Source organism: Lepidothrix coronata, unplaced genomic scaffold, assembly GCF_001604755.1.
Source record: "Lepidothrix coronata isolate B3197 unplaced genomic scaffold, Lepidothrix_coronata-1.0 Scaffold151, whole genome shotgun sequence".
NCBI classification, from domain to species: domain Eukaryota; kingdom Metazoa; phylum Chordata; class Aves; order Passeriformes; family Pipridae; genus Lepidothrix; species Lepidothrix coronata.
In genome coordinates this window covers 783,626-805,454 of record NW_016690331.1, presented here as the reverse complement: position 1 = coordinate 805,454, position 21,829 = coordinate 783,626, and the positions used below count along the sequence as shown (strand labels likewise).

Genomic DNA, 21,829 nt, shown 5'->3' with positions numbered 1-21,829 from the left:
GTGCTCAGCTGCAATTCCACGGGGCAGGCAGCTCCCAGTCTGGGCAGTTTTCACACCAAATAAAAACACATCAAGAATGAGAGCACAGTTCCTGAGGTAGAGACTCTTTTCTGTGTCAGGCGCCCCTGGAGCTTCTCACCAGGGCAGAGATTGGAAATTCTCCATTGTCCCAGTCTCAATTATTATGAAAAAGTAGCAGAGAGAGGAAGGCAACTTCTGATAACTGAGTCAGGAGAGCAGAGAAATTAGCTGCTCTGAGTGATTCATCATCTCAGACCGCTGACATAATCCTTTCTAAATTCAATTACAGCTAATTAAAAATAATTCTTTCCTCTGAGTTGATCACTTGAGGTTCCAAGTTACTGTTAAATCCTACTGAGACAACAACCATAAAAATGAACACTAAGGGAAGCTGCAAGGTCTGCTACTGATGTAACCAAGGTTACACCACAGTACACTTAGCTGGTGGCCTTCTGGCACATGGGTTGCTTTTGAGTAAATCAAGATGGAATTACAGTCCTGAGTATCCCAATCTCCCTCCTTTTGCTCTCCCTGTCCCCTCCTTGAGGTCAGATTTCCTGGGAGAAGCAGCACTGGAGAAACTGCTGTTGCACTTCATACACAAGTGCATGTGGAATTGCATTATCTCATTTGTAAAGGAGTGGTGCTCTGGCTCCTGGCCACGATTTCTTTTTTTTTTTTGTCCAGCACCAGCAGACATTAATATTTTATTATAAGCACACACTTAGTCTGAAGTCAAGTTCTGGTGACCAGCTCCAGCATTTGGTCAGGATAAAAATGCCCTGTCCAGTCATTGATTTTCCTCTGGCACTTGGGATGCAGCTAAAGCTGCTTGTAGTAGTAGTAGCAGCAAAATAATAATAATAATAATAATAATAATAATAATAATAATAATAATAATAATAATAATAATAATGCTACAAATGCAATAAAAACAATAATAAATGAGAGGCAGCAACTTGGAGCCATAGGCTTCATTCTGGAAAGGGGTTTAAAAGTCAAGCATCCCTCTTCCTTGCATCCAGTAGGATTAGATCTCGTCCAATTTAGGAGTTAAATGCTTGTATTCTTCTATCACTCACTGCAAAAACATGGACTCAGGAAGCAGCTACAAGTCATAAAACACCTTCCTCTGCTTCCTGCCCCGTGGCAATAGATGTTTAGCTCCTGGGACTCTGTGTTAGCAATTCTTTTATCGTGTTATCTGGGTAATAAACCAACTACTTACACGGCTTTTACTGACAAGATCAACTACGGCACTTGCAGCAGCAAAACAAAGTTGCTGTTTGCTTTCAAGCTGCCAAGGTCAACACAAAACAGAGCAGCAGTCACAGGAAATATATCACACACAGGAAGGACACAGTTCCAGAGGGAAAACAATGTTCTGGTAATTCATCCTCAACTAAAGCAAGACTCACCAATGACTGATCCTATTACAATATTGGAAAATTGATCTTTCATCATGTTGGTTTCCAACAGAGGCTGGTGATCATTTTCTGAGTGTATCAGGGCACTGAAATGCTTCTCAAAAACATGATTTTCCCAGGAGGAGTCATTGCTCTCTGATCCATCACCTCTTGAAGGTATTAGAACATGAGACTCTGAAGGAAAACAGAATACCTGACTGGATCTCCAGTCCAAGGAAATAACACTTCACTCGGCAAATTTCCTCTGGCTCTTGCAGAGAACAATTAAGTCATGTTGCACATGATGTAATTATCTACATTTTTACTGCCTTTTGTGTCTTAATTACTATTACAGTATGCTTGGCAAGCCATCACCAACAGCTTACAACCACAGCCTTTGACTACATTATTTCATTCATTACATTATAAAAGCAGCCAAAAAAAAAAAAAGAGCTGCAACACAGGCCTTGGTTTCTGTCCAGCCACAGCCCTCCAAGGTCCCCCAGCTGATTGTATGGGCAGGACTATTTACTCATTTTAAATGAATTGCCCTCAATTAGGCTGCACAGCATCTTTTTGGCACATTTTTACAACAGCTGAAAACGGCAAGTATCAGCCCCTGGGTAGATGCTGCTCTCTCCATTTTTATGGGGTGAGGTTTTTTTCTCTGTTGTGAGGATGGGAAGAGCAAGTTCCTGCACACTCTCAACGTGCTGTGTCGACTTCATCCCAAAGGAGAACCTGAAGTAGTTTGTATGTGGAAGGTTATAAGAAAAAAAAAAAAGCATATTCAATATGATTTTTGTTTCTTCTGTTCATGTTGTCCTCCTCCAAGGAAGGCTCAACTCTGAGAAAAGCTCTTCTGCTGTCAGAGCACCTGTAGTGTTCCCCTCTCATGCAGGACCTCTGGAAGCTGGAAATGGGGCTGGTCTTCTGCACCAGCACGGGGGACAGCAATTTTCACAGATTTTCCCAGAACTTGCAGGAATGTTAAAGGTTTCAGATGTCTTTCCTGCACTGTGTTCCAAATAATCTAATCCTATTAAGGATATTAAGGATAAATGGATTGGAAAAGGAAAGAAAATGAAGAGGGACTTTTTACAAGGACATTTAGTGATAGAACAAAGGGGAACGGCATCAAACTGACAGAGGGCAGGTTTAGACTGGATATTAGGAAGAAATTCTCCCCTGTGAGGGTGGGGAGGCCCTGGCACAGGTTGCCCAGAGAAGCTGTGGCTGCCCCATCCCTGCAAGTGTCCAAGGCCAGGTTAGGCAGGGCTTGGAGCAACCTGGGCTACTGGAAGGTGTCCCTGCCCGTGGCAGGGGGTTGAAACTGGATGATCTTGAAGGTCCCATCCAACACAAACCATTCTGTGATTAACAAAACATTACTTTTTCCAAATTACATTAAAAATATTGTTGTATAAATCGTAGAATAGAATGGAATATTCAGTTGGAAGGGACCCACAATGACCATCTAACCCAACTGCATGACCAATTCAGGGTCAACCAACAGTCACAGTAAGGGCATTGTCCAGATGCCTCTTAAACACTGACAGTCTTGGAGCATCAACCACCTCTCTAGGAAGACTGTTCCAGTATTTGACTCCCATCTAAGCCTCCCCTGGCACAACTTTGAACTGCTTTTTAAATTGCTGCTTTTTCACTAAAATATTCATAATTCTCTCAAACACTTGACAGTCTCTGGCACATATGGCCAGATTAGCTTTTCTCTTGGAATCATACTCATTCATCCATCTTCAGATTACTGTCAATTTATTGTGGTGATGAAAAAAGCAATGGAAAGAAATTCAGTTAATGCCAGTGCAATACAAAAACCATCCAAAAAATGAGCTTGAGCCAGAAATGTCCTATGTCTGGAGCACCACAAAACAGAAGATGGTACCTGGTTGCATCTGGCCTACAAACTAGACATAATCATCTCACCAAGTGCCCCAGCAATGCTGAGGTTAGAGGAGATAGAACCAGAATTTTGCAACATATTAAGATTCTATGGCTAAACCTTTCACCAGGTTAGCGACATCAAGAATATCAAAATGACATATTTTCATGTTTTAGGGAACAACTTCAGCTGACACCTGATATACAACCCAGGAAAAGGAAATTAAAAAAGAGCCCGCGCTTTGTGTCAGTTTTTTACACCTCTCCACTGTCTTGGTGACTCAGTAGTTTCACCTTTCCCTCTTTCTGGATCATTCAACCAGGGAAAAGAAGGAAAGGGCAGGTTAAAGCCTTTCAGTTACACTGGGGCAATGCAGCCAGGGACAGATGGGACTGGGGAGTCCCCAGCCTGCACTGGCCCATGACTGTGACATAGTTATCACATATAGGGATGATCCAACTGCCTTCAGGCCACAGCACCCCAGTTAACCCACTTGAGGTTGTGCAGAAGGTGGGAAGCCAATTGAATAATTCATTAGAAGTTACTAACTATTGACATCTTTCAAAGACAGAGAGAAACCAAGAACCACGGTCAATGAACAGACCAGCATCTCCAAATAGCCCAGCCAGGTGCAGTGATGCTGCAGGCAGAACAGGTGGGATATTTGCTGCCATGAATATATCAGTGATTTATTTTTTATTCATTTCCATTGCTCCATGCAGGAATGTTCTTTCAGTGGACTTGTCAGAAACCCAACAGGATGATGAAGAAACGCTCACTCAGGACACTCTATTGAGGAAGTTGCTGAACTTGGGCTTCTATAAATGCCCTTTTGTATTAATGAACTTGTTAAAAAGTCGTTCTTTTCTGTTTGATGGAGCTTTACCACAAGCACAGTGAAATGCAGTTGATATTGCCCTTTAGATTATAACACTCCTTGATGAGCATATCAAATTTGGATGGAGGGGTCATGTCATTTTACATTGGACCCCAAAACCAGCTGCTTCTTTCACTCTACACCTCTTCAAAGCTTCATGGAAAGCTTCCTCTGTTCCTCCCAGAAGATATTTTCACAGCAGAAAATCAAGTCACGTAATTATTCCATTCTTTGTTCCAAAGTGTGTTTAAGTATGGCATAAATCCACTTTCCAGTAAATACAGAGGCCACCATCACTGCTCTATGACTGGCCTGTAAATTACAAACATTTAGACTCAGATTAATTTCTGAGATTCATTGTTAGAACAGAGAGTTGCTCGTAAACAGGGAAATTTAACAAGTGTTCTTTAATAAATAATTGGGGGAAAAAAAATCTGCAGTTACTGGTCTGTTCATACACCAGAAGTGATTGATTATGGACTTATGATAATGGTAGTTCATTTTAAGAGCTTCCACGGGGATGTAAATCAGCTTTAATTAAAAGATAATACGAAAAATCACTTGTTGAAATATGAGTTTTTGAATAAAAGAGTGATAAATTACATGGCTGATTTAATTGGAAAGGAAGCGCTCTACCGCGCTTAATTCAGCTCTATCTATTTTCACCCAAATGTATGCACTGAAAGCATCTTAAAGATAACTCTGGTAACATTTTTTAAGCAAAAAGAAGCCTCAGCCTGTGATTCAGTAGTGGCATTCAGGCAATATGGGGCGATTTACAGGACTCAGAGTAGTGCGGAGGAAGCACATCTAAAATATAGCAGCGTATTTTGGAGGATCCTCATTTCAGCAGCAGCACAGAATTTCTACAGGGCAACTCTTCTGTTTAAACATTTGGACTTTAAGAAGTCCGAACACACCAAAAGGTGTTTTGGGTGGGTTTTGATTGTTTTTGTTTTTTTTAACTCTTAATGCTACTCCTAAGCTAAATGCAGGTACACCAGGGAGCAGCCCCAGGCTCTGAGAAGCTCCTGCAGAATGGGCAGCTGAGCAGAGCTTTTTAAGATGTAAATTGGAGGACACACGATACAGAGGCCAGCCTATACCTGCAGAAATCCTGGAACGGACCAAATCCAAGCTTCAATCAGAAAGGAGCTGATTTTTGCCTCCTCTAAAGGTCTTGGGAATTAACTAATACAGTCAATCACAGACCATAGAAAACAGGGAGCCAAGTTGATTGAGGGTAGACTTGTCCTACATTTGTATCTTGGGCTCCAGAGTGATCTGTTTCCCAAAAAAGGGACTGAGTGGCCTGTTGTCACTGGAAGGATCCTTAGTTTCTGAAATAAGTAGAATACCTGCTTTCTGCAAGTCAATCCCCATGGGATGACTGGGCATCTAGGACCTGTCATTTTGTCATCCATATATTTCATACTGAATGCAATTTTTCAGCTTGTTCTGTTCTGAGACAGACACCCCAAAAATATTCCTGAGAAAGTATGCAGTCGAGTAATGTGGGTAAATAAATCTTTACATGCTTGGGAAGGACTATTTCTGTGCTGGATTTCTATTGCCATAGCAATTTGCAGTGGGAGGGCTGGTACTGAAAAAACACTGGTTGAGTAGAGGAACCACAACAGAAAATAGTAATAAAAGAGCTGCAATGTCAATATCTTGAAGTCTGGATGTATCAGCACCTTGTATCAGAGTGATCCTCTTTTACAGGAGGCTGAGGCTTCGAATTCACTGGAAAATAGTAAAAAATATGCTATAAACAGATATTACAGGCCTTTGTATCTCTGAGAGTTTTGTCACTCTGAGTGCTACTGATCACCACTTCAACATAAAGACAATCTCTTCCATGAGTAAGACAGGAGAGCAGCTGTTACTCCAGTTTGACAAGGGGAAGTGCCGGATCCTGCACCTGGAATGGGAAAACCCTGGTTGTGTGTAGGAATGAGAGGCTGGAGAGAAGCTGCAGAAAGGACCCTGGGGGTCCTGGTTGGTGGCCAGTTGGCCATGAGCCAGCAGTGCCCTGGCAGCCAGGAGGGCCAACCCTGTCCTGGGGGCACCAGAGAAGGGATTGTCCTGCTCTGCTCTGACCTGAGGTGCCCTCACCTGCAATATTGGGGCAGTTTGGGGCACTGCAATATAAGGAAGATATAATGAAGCCATTACAGAGCATCCAAAGGACGCAACGAGGATGGTGAAGGGCCTTGACTTGAAGCCGTGTGAGGACACTGAGGGCACCTGGTGTGTTCAGCTGGAGAAGAGGAGACTGAGGGGAGACCTCATCGGGGTCTTCAACATCCTCATGAGCTGAAGAGAAGGGGCAGACACTGAGCTCTTCACTCTCATGACCAGTGACAGGACTCAAGGAAACAGCACGAAGCTGAGTCAGGGCAGGTTTAGACTGGATATCAGGAAAAGAGGGTATCACCACCCAGAAGGTGGCTGGGCACTGGAATAGGGTCCCCAGGGAGGTGGTTACAGCACCAAACCTGTCTGAGTTCAAGAAGCATTTGGACAATGTCCTCAGGCACATGGTGTGATTCTTGGGGTGTTCTGTGCACGGCCAGGAGTTGGACTTGATGATCCTGATGAGCATATTCTGTGATTCTTACATCTGTGACATGCTTAGGTTCTTCCTTTACATTATCCAGAGAAGCTGCGGCTGCCCCATCCCTGCAAGTGTCCAAGGCCAGGTTAGATGAAGCTTGGAGCAACCTGGGATAGTGGAAGGTGCCCCTGCCCATGGCAGGGGGTTGGAACTAGATGATCTTTAAGGTGCCTTACAACCCAAATCATTCTATGATTCCTTTAACTTTCAGTGCAATATACTCTTTGTTTAGTTGTTTTATTGTTTGGTCTGACCAAAGTTTGCTAAATAAACTAAAATATGACCAAAGAACGATTCTATTGATTTTTCATTCCTCTGAAGGTGGACAGTACACTTCAGCTGCTCAGCTGGCTCAGTGTATCTGGCTATGGGGTCCCAATTATTCTTGTAGAATTCCATTACCAGGAAATGGGGAGACTGGCACGTCCAGGGGGTGTCTTATCCCACCTATTTGAGATACTACTCTGAAACAGAGGGCACAAATCACTCACTAAATGCCACTCTCCTCATGAACTGGCAAGGCAACCCAGCTCAGCCACCCATAAATTCAGCACCTTGTTCAAAGTCAGATGACCCCTGTTCCAGGGAGAAATCCACCCAGCTCCCTAAGTTACCTGATGTATTGTGGTGTTCAATCAGTTGGATTCCCTTTGCAGAGAAAATGCAGCATTTGCACAGTTAATACATGATCTTACCTTCAGGGTAGAAGTTCTCAGTATAAAAATCTCTTATTTTGGAGGCAGGTTGGTTTTTGTACAGATTTATTGGACATGCAGAAAAGCCTATTATTACTTCTCCCAGCACCTCCATGAAAAGGGGACTCTGAAGTGATTAAACACAATAAAATTATAACTCTGACTCAAAGGTAAAACCACCTGCCTCACATCCATTTTGATGTGCTGAAGCAGTACTAAAGACAGTTAGAAATTTAACTGGGGGCTAATTTGGCTTGGTGTCCTCACAAGGGGACAAAATGCCACATGTAGAGAGTAACTGGGACTTCTCACTTGCACATCAGGTGTCCCAAGAAGGGACAGATAAGCCAAAAACCTACTGTTTGATTTACAACAGCCATGATGACATTTTACAGTTGTGAGGAGAGTCAGAAAAACGCTCGAGCAGAGTGTGACAGTGGCAAGAGAAAAACTTCCTTTAATTTTGTATTTTACTATTTTTTTTTCAAGTATAGGCACTTCTTCTAGACTACCTAAGGGCTTTAATCATCAAAAAGTGCTGTCAGTCAAAAAGAGAGAGGATGGAGTGCCTTGCACCAGCTACAGTGGATCGAATTCATCTCGGGGTCCATAGTGCTGGAACGAGCCGTTGTTTTGAATGACTAGAAGTGGAGAGAAAAATAGAGAAAATAAGAAGTCTGTTGGAAATTGAACTCAGCTCGCTGACTAGCATGAAGGGTTCATCAAGGCCTTTAAATCAAACACTATTCTGGATCTCCTTACTTGTGTCCTCTCGGTTGCCCTCCACTTCCTTTCCTTTTCTGTGTATCGAGGGGTCTCATGTTTCGTGCATCTCCAGTTCTCTGGGATTACTCCCAGGAGCTGGCTTGGTCAGGTGCTAAACTGGTTCTTCCCCAGTGACCTGCTGGACTTTAGGTAGTGTATTTCTCAGGTGTTATTATTATTATTCAAGCACTTTCAGCAAGACTTTCCTTTTCAAGACGTGATTTAGATCAAGTAATCTTTGTTTTCAATAGTGCTGCATCATAAAATTAGGCAATTACTCTTGTAAATCTGTCAGGGCTCTAAGCAATTATCTAATTTAGAACAGTTAAAATAAAAAAAAAAGGCAGGAAAATTCCACACTCTCGAGTGCATTGCTTAGAGGAATTAACCTGGGGGATATGGGTGTGCTAATGAAATCTGTTCTGTTGGGTCAGCAGCCAGAAATGTCCATGAATATATGGGCAACTCGAGTGTTCCTTTGGCTGCATTCATCCTCCTTTTCTGTTCCAATGGCACCAAATTAGAAAGGTTATAGCAAGGAATCAAATTTCTGCCCCCAGCTATCCAGTGGAAGGTTATAGGGAAGACAAAACCAGACCATCCTCAGAGGTGAACGCCAAAAGGACAAGAGGCAACGGACACAAACTGCACCAAGGGGATTTTGGGAGGATATAAGGAACAGCTGTTTTCAACATGAGACTGGTGCAGCACTGGGACAGGTGCCTGTGGAATCTCTATCCTTGGGGATTTCAGCACTCAGCTTATAAAAACCTCAAGCCTCATGATATGACTCGGAAGTGAATCCTGCTTGGAACCAGGGTTGGACTAGAAACCCCCAGAGATCCCTTCCAACCTAAATGGCTCTATAATTCGAACAAGCAGAGACACAGTTCTATAATTCTGCGTTTCCTACAACCTTGTGAAGTAGAGGCAAGGTTGACACAAGCAAGACCCTTCATCTTGTCAAGCTGAAGCCATGTGAAGAGGGTCTTCAGTGCCAGAACCATGGAAGTTCCTTCAGTGTGAAGAAACCGAGATGTGTAACTGAGATGAAGTTAAGGTTGGATCAGAATTTATTAAAAACCTGGGTACAGGAGTTCTTCAGGGACATTTTCATAGAATCATAGAATGGTTTGGGTTTGAAGGTATCTTAAGGCTCATCCAGTTCCACCCCTCCTGCCATGGGCAGGAACACCTTCCACTATTCCAAGCCCCGTCCAACCTGGTCTTGAACACTTCCAGGGATGGGGCAGCCACAGCTTCTCTGGGCAACCTGTGCCAGGGCCTCCCCACCCTCACAGGGGAGAATTTCTTCCTAATATTCCATCTAAACCTACACTCCTTCAGCTTAAGGCCATGTCCCCTTGTCCTATCACTACACACACTCATGAAATTTTAGGCTAAAAGTATTATTCCCTCAAAATGCTAAAAAATAAGGAAGACTAACTAAAAAAGCTTTAAAGCAAATTGCACATGCAAGCACACTTTTCCTTATCTCCCCCCCTCCCAGTGTTCTGTCACTCTGAGACAACAACTCCTGGGCTCAGATCTCGCTCCAAACACAGCATCTGACATCACTGTGAGTTTATCTGTGACAGTGAAACCTGCTGTTGTGGGAAAGCTGCTTTCTCCCCCCAGTCCATCATGGAAGCACCATGCCCAGCTCCACACAAGCATCCACACGTATTCCAAGACGTCCCTATTTTTCACAAAGCAGATGTACTGTTTCCCAGCCAGTTCTACTTGAGAGAGTCCCTACATCTTCCTCCATCTGCTCCCCAGGCCTACACAGGCAACAAACTGTGCAACCTTGCAATGATGATCTTGGCTTTGTGCCTCCATCGAAAAAAAAAATTGAAAAAAATCTATAATTAGCTTCTCTCAAAAAACATGAACATAAGACCGTAGATATTTTTGATAAAGTTTGAGTGATGATCCTAAAGACAGCACAGGAATATTTTAGAGACACAAATGTTTTAAAGCTTCCTTCTGGACATTTGTAATTTATAACAGGCTTTTTAATATTGAAGGCATGACTTCAGTAAGAATGGAAACAGGATGAGAAATGCTTGCTAGGGTTGCTGGAAAGGCAGGATAAAATTTCCATTGGAATTTTACCTTGCCCTTCCCCCCAGTGAAAAATTTCAATGTTTCTTCAGAAGAGCAAATTCCAATACCTTTGATGGTTGGACAGATCTCAAGGTCTTCATTCAGATTAGATGGACATGTGAAGTAGGAACAACCCCTGAGGCACAAAACACTTAAAATCCAAATTTTAAATACCTCTGAATTTTGAAAGGGGTTCAAGGGTCAAGGATTGTCCCTTACAGGAGGGAAGAACAAAACTGACACTGAAGTCAAAATACAAGTTTGATATCATAGAAGATGAATGGTCTTAACACCTGAATGTTTTAATTGTAGGTTAACTGTAAATCACAGACTGTCTGAAGTGGAAAGACTTGGCCTTACCTTTTCTCCAGAATCACAATTAAAAATAATTCTTACTTCCCTCACATTCTCCTGAATTTAGCTGTACCTAATTTCAATTGAATGTTCCTGTTGTAATCAATTATTTAATCCCCACTTCACTTCCCAATTCAATGCCACTCCTATTAATGTTTTCACTGAACAATCCCGTACCACAAACAAAACCTCCCCACGCATCTGGATGAACACTGGGGGAGGCAGAGGCTATAACAATTAGACATTATCATTAAAGAACATAACACTAATGAGAACAGTTGTTCAAAAAAGGAACAGCATTGTTAGAGGGGAATAAACACCCTGAAAAACAGAGCAATCAAAAGAAATGACATTCACGTCAGCAGCAACTGTGACCTTACAGCCTCTTATCCACGCTGGAGTAAATAGATATTTGCTCATGCATAAACATGAGAAAGGGAACATGTCTCAAAAAATAAAGGACTAAACTTTGAGAACATCCACAAACAACGAAAGAAAATCAAGAGGCTACAGACACCTCTTTGGAAGCAAGTACAATGCTGTGCTCCGACCTCCTGCACTTACAGCCCACTCCTGGGAAGCCTTTCTCCCTCAGCCTGATCCAAAACACAGGGAAAGCTGTTGGCAAAATGGTAGAATACAAACTAATCATCTCTTCTCGAGGCTCACCTGGGCACCAAAACCTGCGTGACCCAGGCTGATGTGCGAGAGATTCACGAGCTGTGAATTCTTCTCAAACCCAAACCCTTTATGGACCTCAGTGAACTCACTCAATTTCTGTGAATCTTTGGTTTTAAACTCTTTCGGGTATGGATGGATGCCCTCACCATCGGAACTGCTGTTAATGTAAGACAGAATCCAATCAAAACAAGGTCTGCTGGGTGGCATTAAAAGTATATTTAAGAACAGAGGCAAAGTTTAGTCAGACTTGTCCACTGCAGATTGTCTTTCACCTTCTTGTAAAATATCCAGTATCACAGAAATATAGAACTGTAGAATGGTTTGGGTTGGAAGGGACTTTAAAGATCATCTAGTTCCAATTCCCCTGCTGTGGGCAGGGAGGCCTTTCATTAGACCAACCTGGATAGATCTAGTCTACAAAAAAACAGGATTTCATCCTCTTGGTGCTCCAAATCACGGAATTACCTGCAAAGGTTGGACTCCAAACCCTGCAGTAGTTTCTGGATCAATTCATCCAATTCTGAGTCAAATGTATTTTAAAAGACCATGTGGGAACTTGGCATATTCCAGGGCTGGGGTGTAAATACAGAGCACAGTTGCCTTGTTTTTGATGGTAGCAATGCTGGGGGCTGAAAAAATGGCCAGGAAAGCAACCACAGAAACCATATGGTTGTTCTTAACATACACAAGGCCTGAAAACCAACTTCAGCCTGAAAACCAACTTCAGCCTTATTTCTCGATCCAAATATTAACCATTTTTAATTGTTGTGTAGCTTCTGCAGCTCTTAATAAAATTAAATTGGTCACACAGCCTGGGCAGAAAACCCAAACAAGTTTGTGAATTGTGGGCTAGAACTGATTCCAGCTTCTGTGTAACAATTCCAACAGGGCTTGGATTCCTGCAGGAGCCTGGGACAGACAGCCTTTGGATTGCAAATATCCAAGCATTCCTTTTTTTAGCAGAAATACTCACAAGAAATGAGTTTGGAGATCTCAGGGGTGCATATTTGAGGCTCCAGAGACTCTCTGTACACACACAAGTATGTTGTTCATGCCAGAGCTGCTCATCCAATCAAGGAACGGAAATGCTGCTCCTGCTTGTGGTTCATTTACCCAAATGCTCCCAAAAACCACAGCGGAAATTTAGAATAGTTGGGACCACTATGACAGGGAAGATATTCCAAAAATGCATGATAAAAATTCTAACATTACACTCAAAAGCCTGTGCTGCTCCCAGAAGGGGAAAAAGGGAAAAAAAAAAAAGCTGTGTTAAATGGGTTCCCAACACCTGGAACAGCTACTGGGAAGAAAAAAAAATAGTATTTTGAATAAGCAGCAGATGAGATCCGGAAAAACCAGCATTTTGTTAATTCATTATTGAGAAGAGCATTGAAGTCTTGCATTAAATTACATTTCAACTTTATTAGCCAAAGAATTTGCTATAGTATGGAGTAAAAGGCAACATTTAATTGAAAGTTTCCCTTTTATTTATGGTTAGGAGAACATGAGGAGGCTCAGCTCTCTAAATAAGCCTCTGGAAATAAGAAACCATGAATCATGAGCTCTCTCTAGTGTTTTAATGTCACACTGCAGTGAGGAACCAAAAAACCCTTCATGTTTTACTTAGCATATTCATAAATCATTTCAGTTGTCCACCTTTTCTATATTGAAGCCAATAATCACTTGCTTAAACTCTAATTTCTTTTTTTAGTATTTAACAAATAATTACTCATCTGGCTCTCCCATTTTACAACAAACTGAACATACTGCAATGTTTTGATGTGCATTCTGATGTCAATTAATATCAGAACAGTAAATTTCTGTTTATTTTGCAGACTCCAAGCATGGCAGCATTTATCATGGAAAATCCACAGCAAATTATTAGTGAGGATTTTACTCATTACCTCCAGCTTAAAACACAAGACAGAGGAAAGGAGAGGGGAAAAAAAGCAACAGCTAAAAATCCGAAGCATTTCATGGGGGATTTATAAGAAATTCTCAATTCATTCATGACCTGGTTTTCAGAAACAAATCTATTTACATAAATATAGTCTGCATGAAGATGCCTTTCTAATTTTTCTTCCTCTTTCTGCCTTTATTAACTTTCATTCCCGATAAAATAACACATTTCAGGCATTCAAGTTGATTCCAGGGTATGGAGTGACAGGACAAGGTCACTCCAGAGGGCAGGGTTGGATTGGATATTAGGAAGAAATTCTTCCCTGTGAGGGTGGTGAGGCCCTGGCACAGGTTGCCCAGAGAAGCTGTGGCTGCCCCATCCCTGGAAGTGTCCAAAGCCAGGTTAGGCAGGGCTTGGAGCCACCTGGGCTAGTGGAAGGTGTCCCTGCCCATGGCAGGGGGGTGGAACTGGATGGTCTTTATGGTCCCTTTTAGGTCCCAACCTAAACCATTCTGGGATTCTCTGAATCCATGATGATGCACTCTAGAAAAGCAAGGAAGGAAAAGAAGATGTCAAGCCTTTGAAAACCACAAAAAGAGCCTTTGAAAACTACAGTAGGAAAAGCTTTTCAAGGACAGATGTAAAACCTTCTGCAGTTTGCTCATTGCTGAAAAGAACAAAAAAAAAGCCACTGGGCATGTTGTCCACAGCAGGTGAATTCCTTAATGGATAAAAGGTGGTTGCACATTCTGAGGGAAGAAAAGAGTGTCTTGCAGCCTGCAGAGCACTGAACAGCCACCCTGCAGAGACAGGAGAAGGGACATTGTTATTTACCTGAGACAAAACTGCTCCAAAGACATGCAGGTATTTATACTTTAGAAAAGGGGCAATAGGATGGCACCAAGGAAACTGCCAATCACGCAGTGTAACTGGCTGTAAAACAAACAGATCAGCTACAATTTGGCCTGAGATGACAGTGATCAATTCATACCTGAATTCAAAACCCAGAGGAGGAGGAAAAGCTTGAGATGGACTGAGAAATTTGAGGGCAAAAGTTGAGCAAGTAGAGCACTTTGATTTAGTCTTAACAGCTTTAAAGGTGTCTGAAAGGATGTTAAGGTGGGGTCTTGTGGTTGCTCCATCTTCTTAAGCCCTTCCTAAAAACCTCTCCCGAAGGAAAAAAAAAAGAAAGGGGATCTTAATCTCAATTCAAAATTTCTTATTTATATCTCAATCAGAACAACTGGATTCTGCAAGAAGTGATGTTTGAGGGTAAGGTTTTAAAAGGAGATATAAGAGCAAGGCTAGTCTGGAACAGGAGCCCTACAAAATCCATCAAAGCCAGCAAAAGTGTGATAGGGACAAGGTAACAATTTATTTTACTGGCAGTGATATGCACAGAAAAATAAAACATCTCCTGCATTCTTCTGATTCATATTCTTGTATTAAACACATGTTGTATCCTAAGGGAAAAAAAATCTTAAAAGAGAAAAAGGACGTTTGAAAATCGACTTGACAGTCAGAGCATGTGTTTTGTTCCCGTAATTTATTCTGCATTTTGTTTATTCCTCAGTCTATGATCCAAAGAATGCTATTGTTCAGTACTGGTTTGGAGTTAATTATTTTCCTGGCAACAGTGCCAATTCCTATTTAAACAGCAAAATATACTCTTGATTTTCCACACAGCCATATTGCAGGTACTGGAGACCATGCAGAAGATGTGAAATCTTCCCATGGACTTTATCAGTTTCTCTGGATCTCTGAGAGGGAAAAAACAGTTACGTGACCACCAAACTGACAGTGCTTTTGTTAGGGTCTGTAAGAAGATGTCTGGGCCCTGGGCTGGGGTTTATTAACTGAATAGACCATGAAAAACTACTGGACACAACATAAGAAACTGCTGAACATAAATAACAGAGTGAAAAAGTGAAGAAAATTATGCTGTGAAGGATGGGTGGATTTAACACACGATCAAGGGGGAGTTATGTGAGGGATGGGAAAATTCCAGAGGTACCATTTAAGGACCAGGATCTTTCAAGACCACCAGGAGCCAGGTAATGCCAGACTCAGGTAATGCCAGACCCAGGTAATGCCATCCACATAAGGCTTGAATGACCTGGGTAACTTTCAGAAATACTAAATTTGGATGCAGATACACTAAACCCATGGGGGAAAGGTAATTAGGGATGGCTTGTTCATTTAGGAGGATGCAGGAGTGGAGAAAGGAAGAGATCAAAGTGTCTGGGGAAAGGGGGAAATAAGCAGGATTTGCCACATGTGAACAGGTCACCACCCTCGCCTGACTGACCCTGTGCCTCACCACCACAGTCTGCCCTGTGTTAAAGCCTAATCTTTTATATTTTGTGTGAGATCTCCTCTGTTCTGTGTGTCTGAGGGTCACTTAAGTGTTGGTCTGCTGAAGAGCAGACCACCAACCACAGGCATCTGTAGGTCTCAGTGCAAGCAATGGAGGCACCAGGACGGTGGGTGCTTCACCAGGAAATGTCAGCTCTGAGTTTTGCTACTAAACTTTAAGCTGGACCAGCTGCTGAGCAAAACATCCACATCTGGTAAAGCCCAAGGTCTCAGCTGACAACTTTTTAAAGTCCCTGGACAAAGACCAGGCATGGACATGAGATGAAAGAGCCTATTAGATGAAGAAGAATGATGATATTAGATGAACATTTGAGAGATCTGCCATTGTGGTGTGCTTGTGAATTTAGAGACTCAAGGCATGGAAATGTCTTTTCACTAAAGAACTTCAATTCAGATCAAGAGTGTCATAATTTCAGCATTCTAAGCAAGACAACCAAGTTACCACAGATTCAAGCCAATGAAGCTTGTTTCCATGGTATTACGGTCTCAGGAAGCACAACTGCTCTAGAAAACCAAAAATGCAGATCACAGACTGGAAAAAAAAGTTTGATTTTAGCATAGTCATCTAAAATAGGCTGCAGGGAAGAGAGGTTGGCATCCATCCATATCCTGTGTTCTCTTCTGCTCTAAACACAGTAGGACAATAGAGTTCTGTAAGAATCTCAGGAGACATCAGGACACTCATCCAGAAGGACAGGATGGAAAAAAAAAGGGAGAATACAGGAAAAATAGGATATCAGCTGCCATGTAAGGGTTGCACAAACAGTGAGCAACAAAGCCTGCTCTTATCAGGTGTTGTGTGAATGCCCCAAGTACAGTCCTGCTCTTCAGCTGTATTGATTCCATATTTCCAACAGGATAATGACAAACATTTGTCCATAACTATTTTCCAAGTATTAAGGTGAGACAACGGTCTCTGACTCCTGCTTCTCAACATTTGCATTAGCAAACAGTCCCAGAGATTTTGATTAAATTAGTTTTTAGCTGTTTAAAGTGCAATATTCACTGGAATACGATAACCTGATATTAGGAAACTAATAACAACACTGTACAAAAAAGACACAGATGTAATTACACACAGGAGTGCAGTTAACAGTGAGGTCTGCTTCAGGATTCCAGCAGTTCCTTAACAACAGGGCTCAGGAAGAACAAGGCATCCATCATATTCCTACATGAAATATTACAGCAATATTATAAATTACACAGCTCCTTCCTCTCAAGACCTTAGGTGCAATTATAAAACTCAGTGGGTAGACAAGCACATATTGTTGGCTTTCACTCGTGTGCTTCTAAGAAATTTAATTCCTACCTGGGTTTCGTACCTTTTCTGTAGCAGAAAGCTGAGGTTCCCATTAAACCAGGACTGCTTTACCAGGAGAGAGAGAGACAAAAAGATGGATGAAGTTCCAGACTGAAACAATGCCATAACTCACAGTTTATGACTTATACAAAGGATTGCGACACTGTATTTCAAACTGGGTCTGGCAACTCTGTGATTACTTGCTTGTTGTTTGTAACTCTGAAATACTATGCAAACCTTTAGAAAAACAGCCAAGGCTATCAGGCAGTATAGAAGTGAAGGGTTTTTGAAGCCCTGTCCTTTGTTCCCAATTCTCCTTCACTTGATTGAGAGTGAAGAATGTGGAGGAAAAAAAAAAAGCACGGTGCCATGCCTTTTCTTTTTACAAAATGAAACAGCTTTTTAATCCAACATCAAAACAGTTCTTAAAAAAATATTAGCCAAACCACAATGGAGGAATCCAAACCATCTCCAACATGTCACTTATTAAAACAAGTCTTTTGATTTGTTCTAATAACAGGGGCTGTAACAACAGGGGCCATAATAATAAGGGCTTTGAACTAAAGTTGGTGGGAGAGAGGAACTTCAATCCATCCCATTCCTACCAGTTTGATGCCAGGGCCAATAATAGATGGTCAGCACCTGGAGAGGTCAGCAGGAGAGCACCTGAAGAGCAGGAAAAAGGAATTCCAGCCACTCCAGCCAGTAAGTTGGCTTCATCAGGGGTCCTACTTAGTGGCTGCCCCATCCCTGAAAGTGTTCAAGGCCAGGTTGGATGGGGCTTGGAGCAACCTGGTCTAGTGGAAGGTGTCCCTGCTCATAGCAGGGGGTTAGAATTAGATGATCTTTAAGGTCCCTTCCAACCCAAACCATTCTGTGTTTTTGTGATTCTAATTTAATAATACACTTAATGAGCAATACACAGCAAGATAAACACAATCCACTTGTGGATTCTGCTGGTTTCAGTCAACACACCAGTAGAAAGTTACCTTGATACTGAAATATTCAGAGGGGGGGTGGTATTCTAGTGTATTTTTCCTTAAGAGTGCTTTCTTCATGTATAATTTTGAGAGGTTAATTTTTGCAGCAGTGATTTACAGCAGCAGTCCTGAGCAGAAAAGCACTGTAATAGCTTTTAAGCACCTGTTAACATCTCATCCTTGAAAAAGCTTTACGAAATTTCTTGCTGTTATTGTTTTTACTCTTCCAGTCACTTCTCCCTCTGATTTCTAACAGTTAAATGAAGATAGGTCTGACAAACACAGACAACAAGACGATACCTGCAAGTCTCCTCTTTAAATGACAGATTCTCTGGAGGGAGATGGCACAGCAGGCTCCCATCAGACCTGTTACCTACTTTACACCCACAAACATTAAACGCCAGGGTGTGCAAACAGGGACAAACTGGCTGGCACAGCAGGTGGCCCAGAGGAAGGTGAATGAGTGCCATGGTGATGTTCTACATGAATTGAAGAGGTTTTGACCTAGAATGGAGACACGAGGAAAGATGTGGCTGCATGGAGCACTGGGTCCACCTTCCTGAACCCAGGGCTGGGACTGCAGCAGCCTCAAACAGGCAAATTGTGCTCCAGTCAAACAACGGGATCTGGAGAATTTGCAGTGTAACAGCATGAAGATGTTACAGGAAAAGGGAAGCGTGGAAGAATCCTTGGGGTTAGGAATCCCATAGTCTAATTCCAGTTTAGCAGTGCTGATCCCCATCAGGGCAATGACAGTGATCATGAAATGCTGAGCACAGAAAGTGTAAATATTGGAATACTGGACTGGTAGCAATAAGGAATTAAATCACCTACACACAGAGTGGATGGGTGATTCATCAGCAAGAGCTGCAAACAAAAAACTTCTAGGAGAACCTATATAGGAATCCACATGAAAGATGCTGTCTTGGATTTAGACTCAAGTGGTGCTTGAAACCAGTTCAAGTGGAATCACTGGAAGAGCTGCTCTTTAGTGGTGTTCACAACACAATTAGGTTGTTACAGAAAAGAGTGGGTGAGTGAAAAAAGCACTAGATAAAAAAATGTGAAGAAATGGAACAACGTAAAAACAATGCTATTAGGCAAGAAAAAAAGATGAAAAGAACAGCCCCAAAGGTAGGAACTATCACATCTACAAACAACTGAAGGACTACACAGAATTCTGGGTTAGAAGGTCAAATAAAACATGGACCAAAAGGAAAGAAAGAAGAAAAAAAATCCCAATTAATTCTTGCTTGGCTCAACGGGGAGTTAAGAAGTCTGTCAGAAGGAAAAGGTCAGCATTTAAAAAAGTGGAAAGCTTGCCCACATGCAGAGAACAGAAGAGCATCAAACATGGCAGGTCAAATCTAAACAAGAAATTAAGAGGATGGAAATTAACTTGAACAGCACCTTACAATGGATACTCAACTTCATAGTAAGAAGCTCTTGAAAAACATTAAAAGCATGAGGCCAGCTAGGGAATCAACAGGATTGCTTGATGGAGAAATTGTAACAGGAGCACTTGGGAGTAGGCAAAAAACACTCAGTGAATTTCTTGACCTGGGTTTTTCTGATGAAAGACCTTGGGAAGATTCCCACACCTCTGACATCCTTTATAGTGAATCAACTTCAGTACATAAGAAATACTGGCCCCAAGTGATAACGCTAATGAAACCATCAGAACTGGGCTGCATTCTCTCAAATTTGAATCTGCAAAGCTGCTGGCAAAGGCAGGTCACCCACCCTACAAACTGCTGCCCCCCAGAGCCCTGCAGTGCTGCCAACACAATTCCCAGCTCCAGAAGGGCTCCAGAGGTATTTTAGAATTACAGGCTTGTGAGTGACCTCCTTGGCAGTGACAGAGTCCATAATTCCAGTAAAGAATAAGAAGATATTTCAAGCACACACACAAATACATTCTGTTTGGAAAGAACTGGTACGTATTTTCAAGGGGAAATCCAGCCCCACCAGGCTGCTGGATTTGTGTGAGGGTGTCAGTCAGTGTTTGGGGAAAGGGAATCCCATGGACATGGTTTATCTGCATTTTGAAATAATCTCCCATTAATAAGCCACGTTGCCTCGGGGTTGGAAAGGAGCTACCACATCCAGGAGGTGAGCAGGGAGCACCCATGCTCAGAAACACAGCAATGCCACCTCCAGGTGATGATCAAAGCACAGGACTGAGCTTCCTACAGCAACAACCTGGGGACGTTTCCAAACCCTTTCAAGTTGCCTTGAGCAATACTCTTTCCTAGTATGTATTTTCATACTTTTTTTTTTCAATGTCTCAATAGTAATTTCCTATATTCCTGTTCACAGTCAATAGAAACTGGTTTACATTTTTAAATAAAATGTACAATCGCAGAACTGAAATGGAATTACTTCTAATGAACGCCTGCACTAATGAGCCAAGTTCAAGCTAAATGCATCATTTTGCTCAATCCCAAATGCTATAAATTGAAGTGGGTGTCACAGCCTTCAAAAGAGCTTGAGCACTGCTTTAAAAGAATCTGTCAATTATTTAATAGAAATTCTCTCCTAGTAGAGTGTTGCTGATCTATGTTTCATATCCAAGGTTAATTTAATGTTTAAAATGTAGCACTTCAAGTACTGTTGCATGAAATAATTTATCTTGGAAAAAAAAACGTAGAGAACAAGGAAGGAATTAGTCATGTGAGTAGCAGAACATGAATCACAAAGGAGAGAAAATTATATCTATATAATACAGACATGCAAAGATCAATCCTTTATAAGAGGCAACACAAAGAAAGGAGATTTAAATTGTAGAGTAAAATTATAGCCACATAGAGTAATTTTTTTTTCTTTTCTTTTTTTCTTTTTTTTTTTAAAAGCAGAAAATAATCTAGTTCAGCACAGATTCAAGTCAATCAAGATGCTACCACACCATTCAGAAAACCTCTTTAAATGCACTCAGGTACATCTGTACTGTCAATACACACTCTTAGACTTACAGAATTGAGTTGGAAGGCACCAGCAAGGCAAAGCTTAGTCTGAGGCAATTCCAAGGAAGACAAGTGTCATAGAGTCAGAGAACAGTTTCAGTTGGAAGGGACTTTTAAAGGCCATCCAGTCCAACCCTCAGCAATGAGCAGGGACATTTTCAACCAGACTAGGTTGCTCAGAGCCCTATCCAGCCTGACCTCGAATGTTTACAAGGATGGGGCATCCACCACCTCTCTGGGCAACCTGTTCCAGCCTCTTTGTGAAGTCTCAAAGGCCAGTTTCATCCTGTTTCCAAAGACATTTCAGTAAGCGGCCAAAAATCAAACCACTCCTCTAGAGCAGGATGGTATATCTGCCCACATTAGTTGTGATCAGGGCTCCAAATAATTTTAGAGCCTCTCCCTTGGGTTCTGGCACCTTAATGTGGAGAGCTCAGAGCCAGGTGACGAGGAAAAGAACCACTCCCTGTCCAGGCAGATTTGTTACTTCCCCCGGGCTTGGATCGGGGATGCTGAGGAGAGACTGCCAAGGCTCATCCAGTCTTTGGGCACTTGCTGCTCATTCACATGGGTTAAGGGAGACCATGAGCACATCAGCACAAGAGGCTTCTATGACTAGAGCTCTGTGAGAGAACACAGGTTACGATGGAGGAGCTCAGAAACACTGCCAAGGCATGTGGAGGTGGTGTCAGAAAAGCCAGAGCTCACTCAGAGTTCATGCTTGTAGAAGACTTTAAGGGCTAAAAGAAGTGCTGCTTCTCTCACATACATGACTGGTATGACAGCAAGGCTGCTCTGTCATCTTTGTACACTTGTGGAGTTCCAGGGAGGTGGAAGACAAGTGCTGCACCCGTCTTCAAAAAGAGGGCAAAAGTTCTA

General features: G+C 42.1%; 1 long non-coding RNA gene across 1 annotated transcript; it reads right to left on the bottom strand.

Annotated features, from left to right (window-relative positions):
• Positions 1–16,786: 16,786 nt before the first annotated feature.
• On the bottom strand, positions 16,787–17,675 carry LOC108504056. The gene is made up of 3 exons (XR_001876979.1): positions 17,613–17,675; positions 17,030–17,070; positions 16,787–16,875 (listed from the first exon to the last, which is right to left on the bottom strand). It is a non-coding gene; the product is annotated as an uncharacterized LOC108504056 (long non-coding RNA).
• Between the last annotated feature and the right edge of the window lie 4,154 nt (positions 17,676–21,829).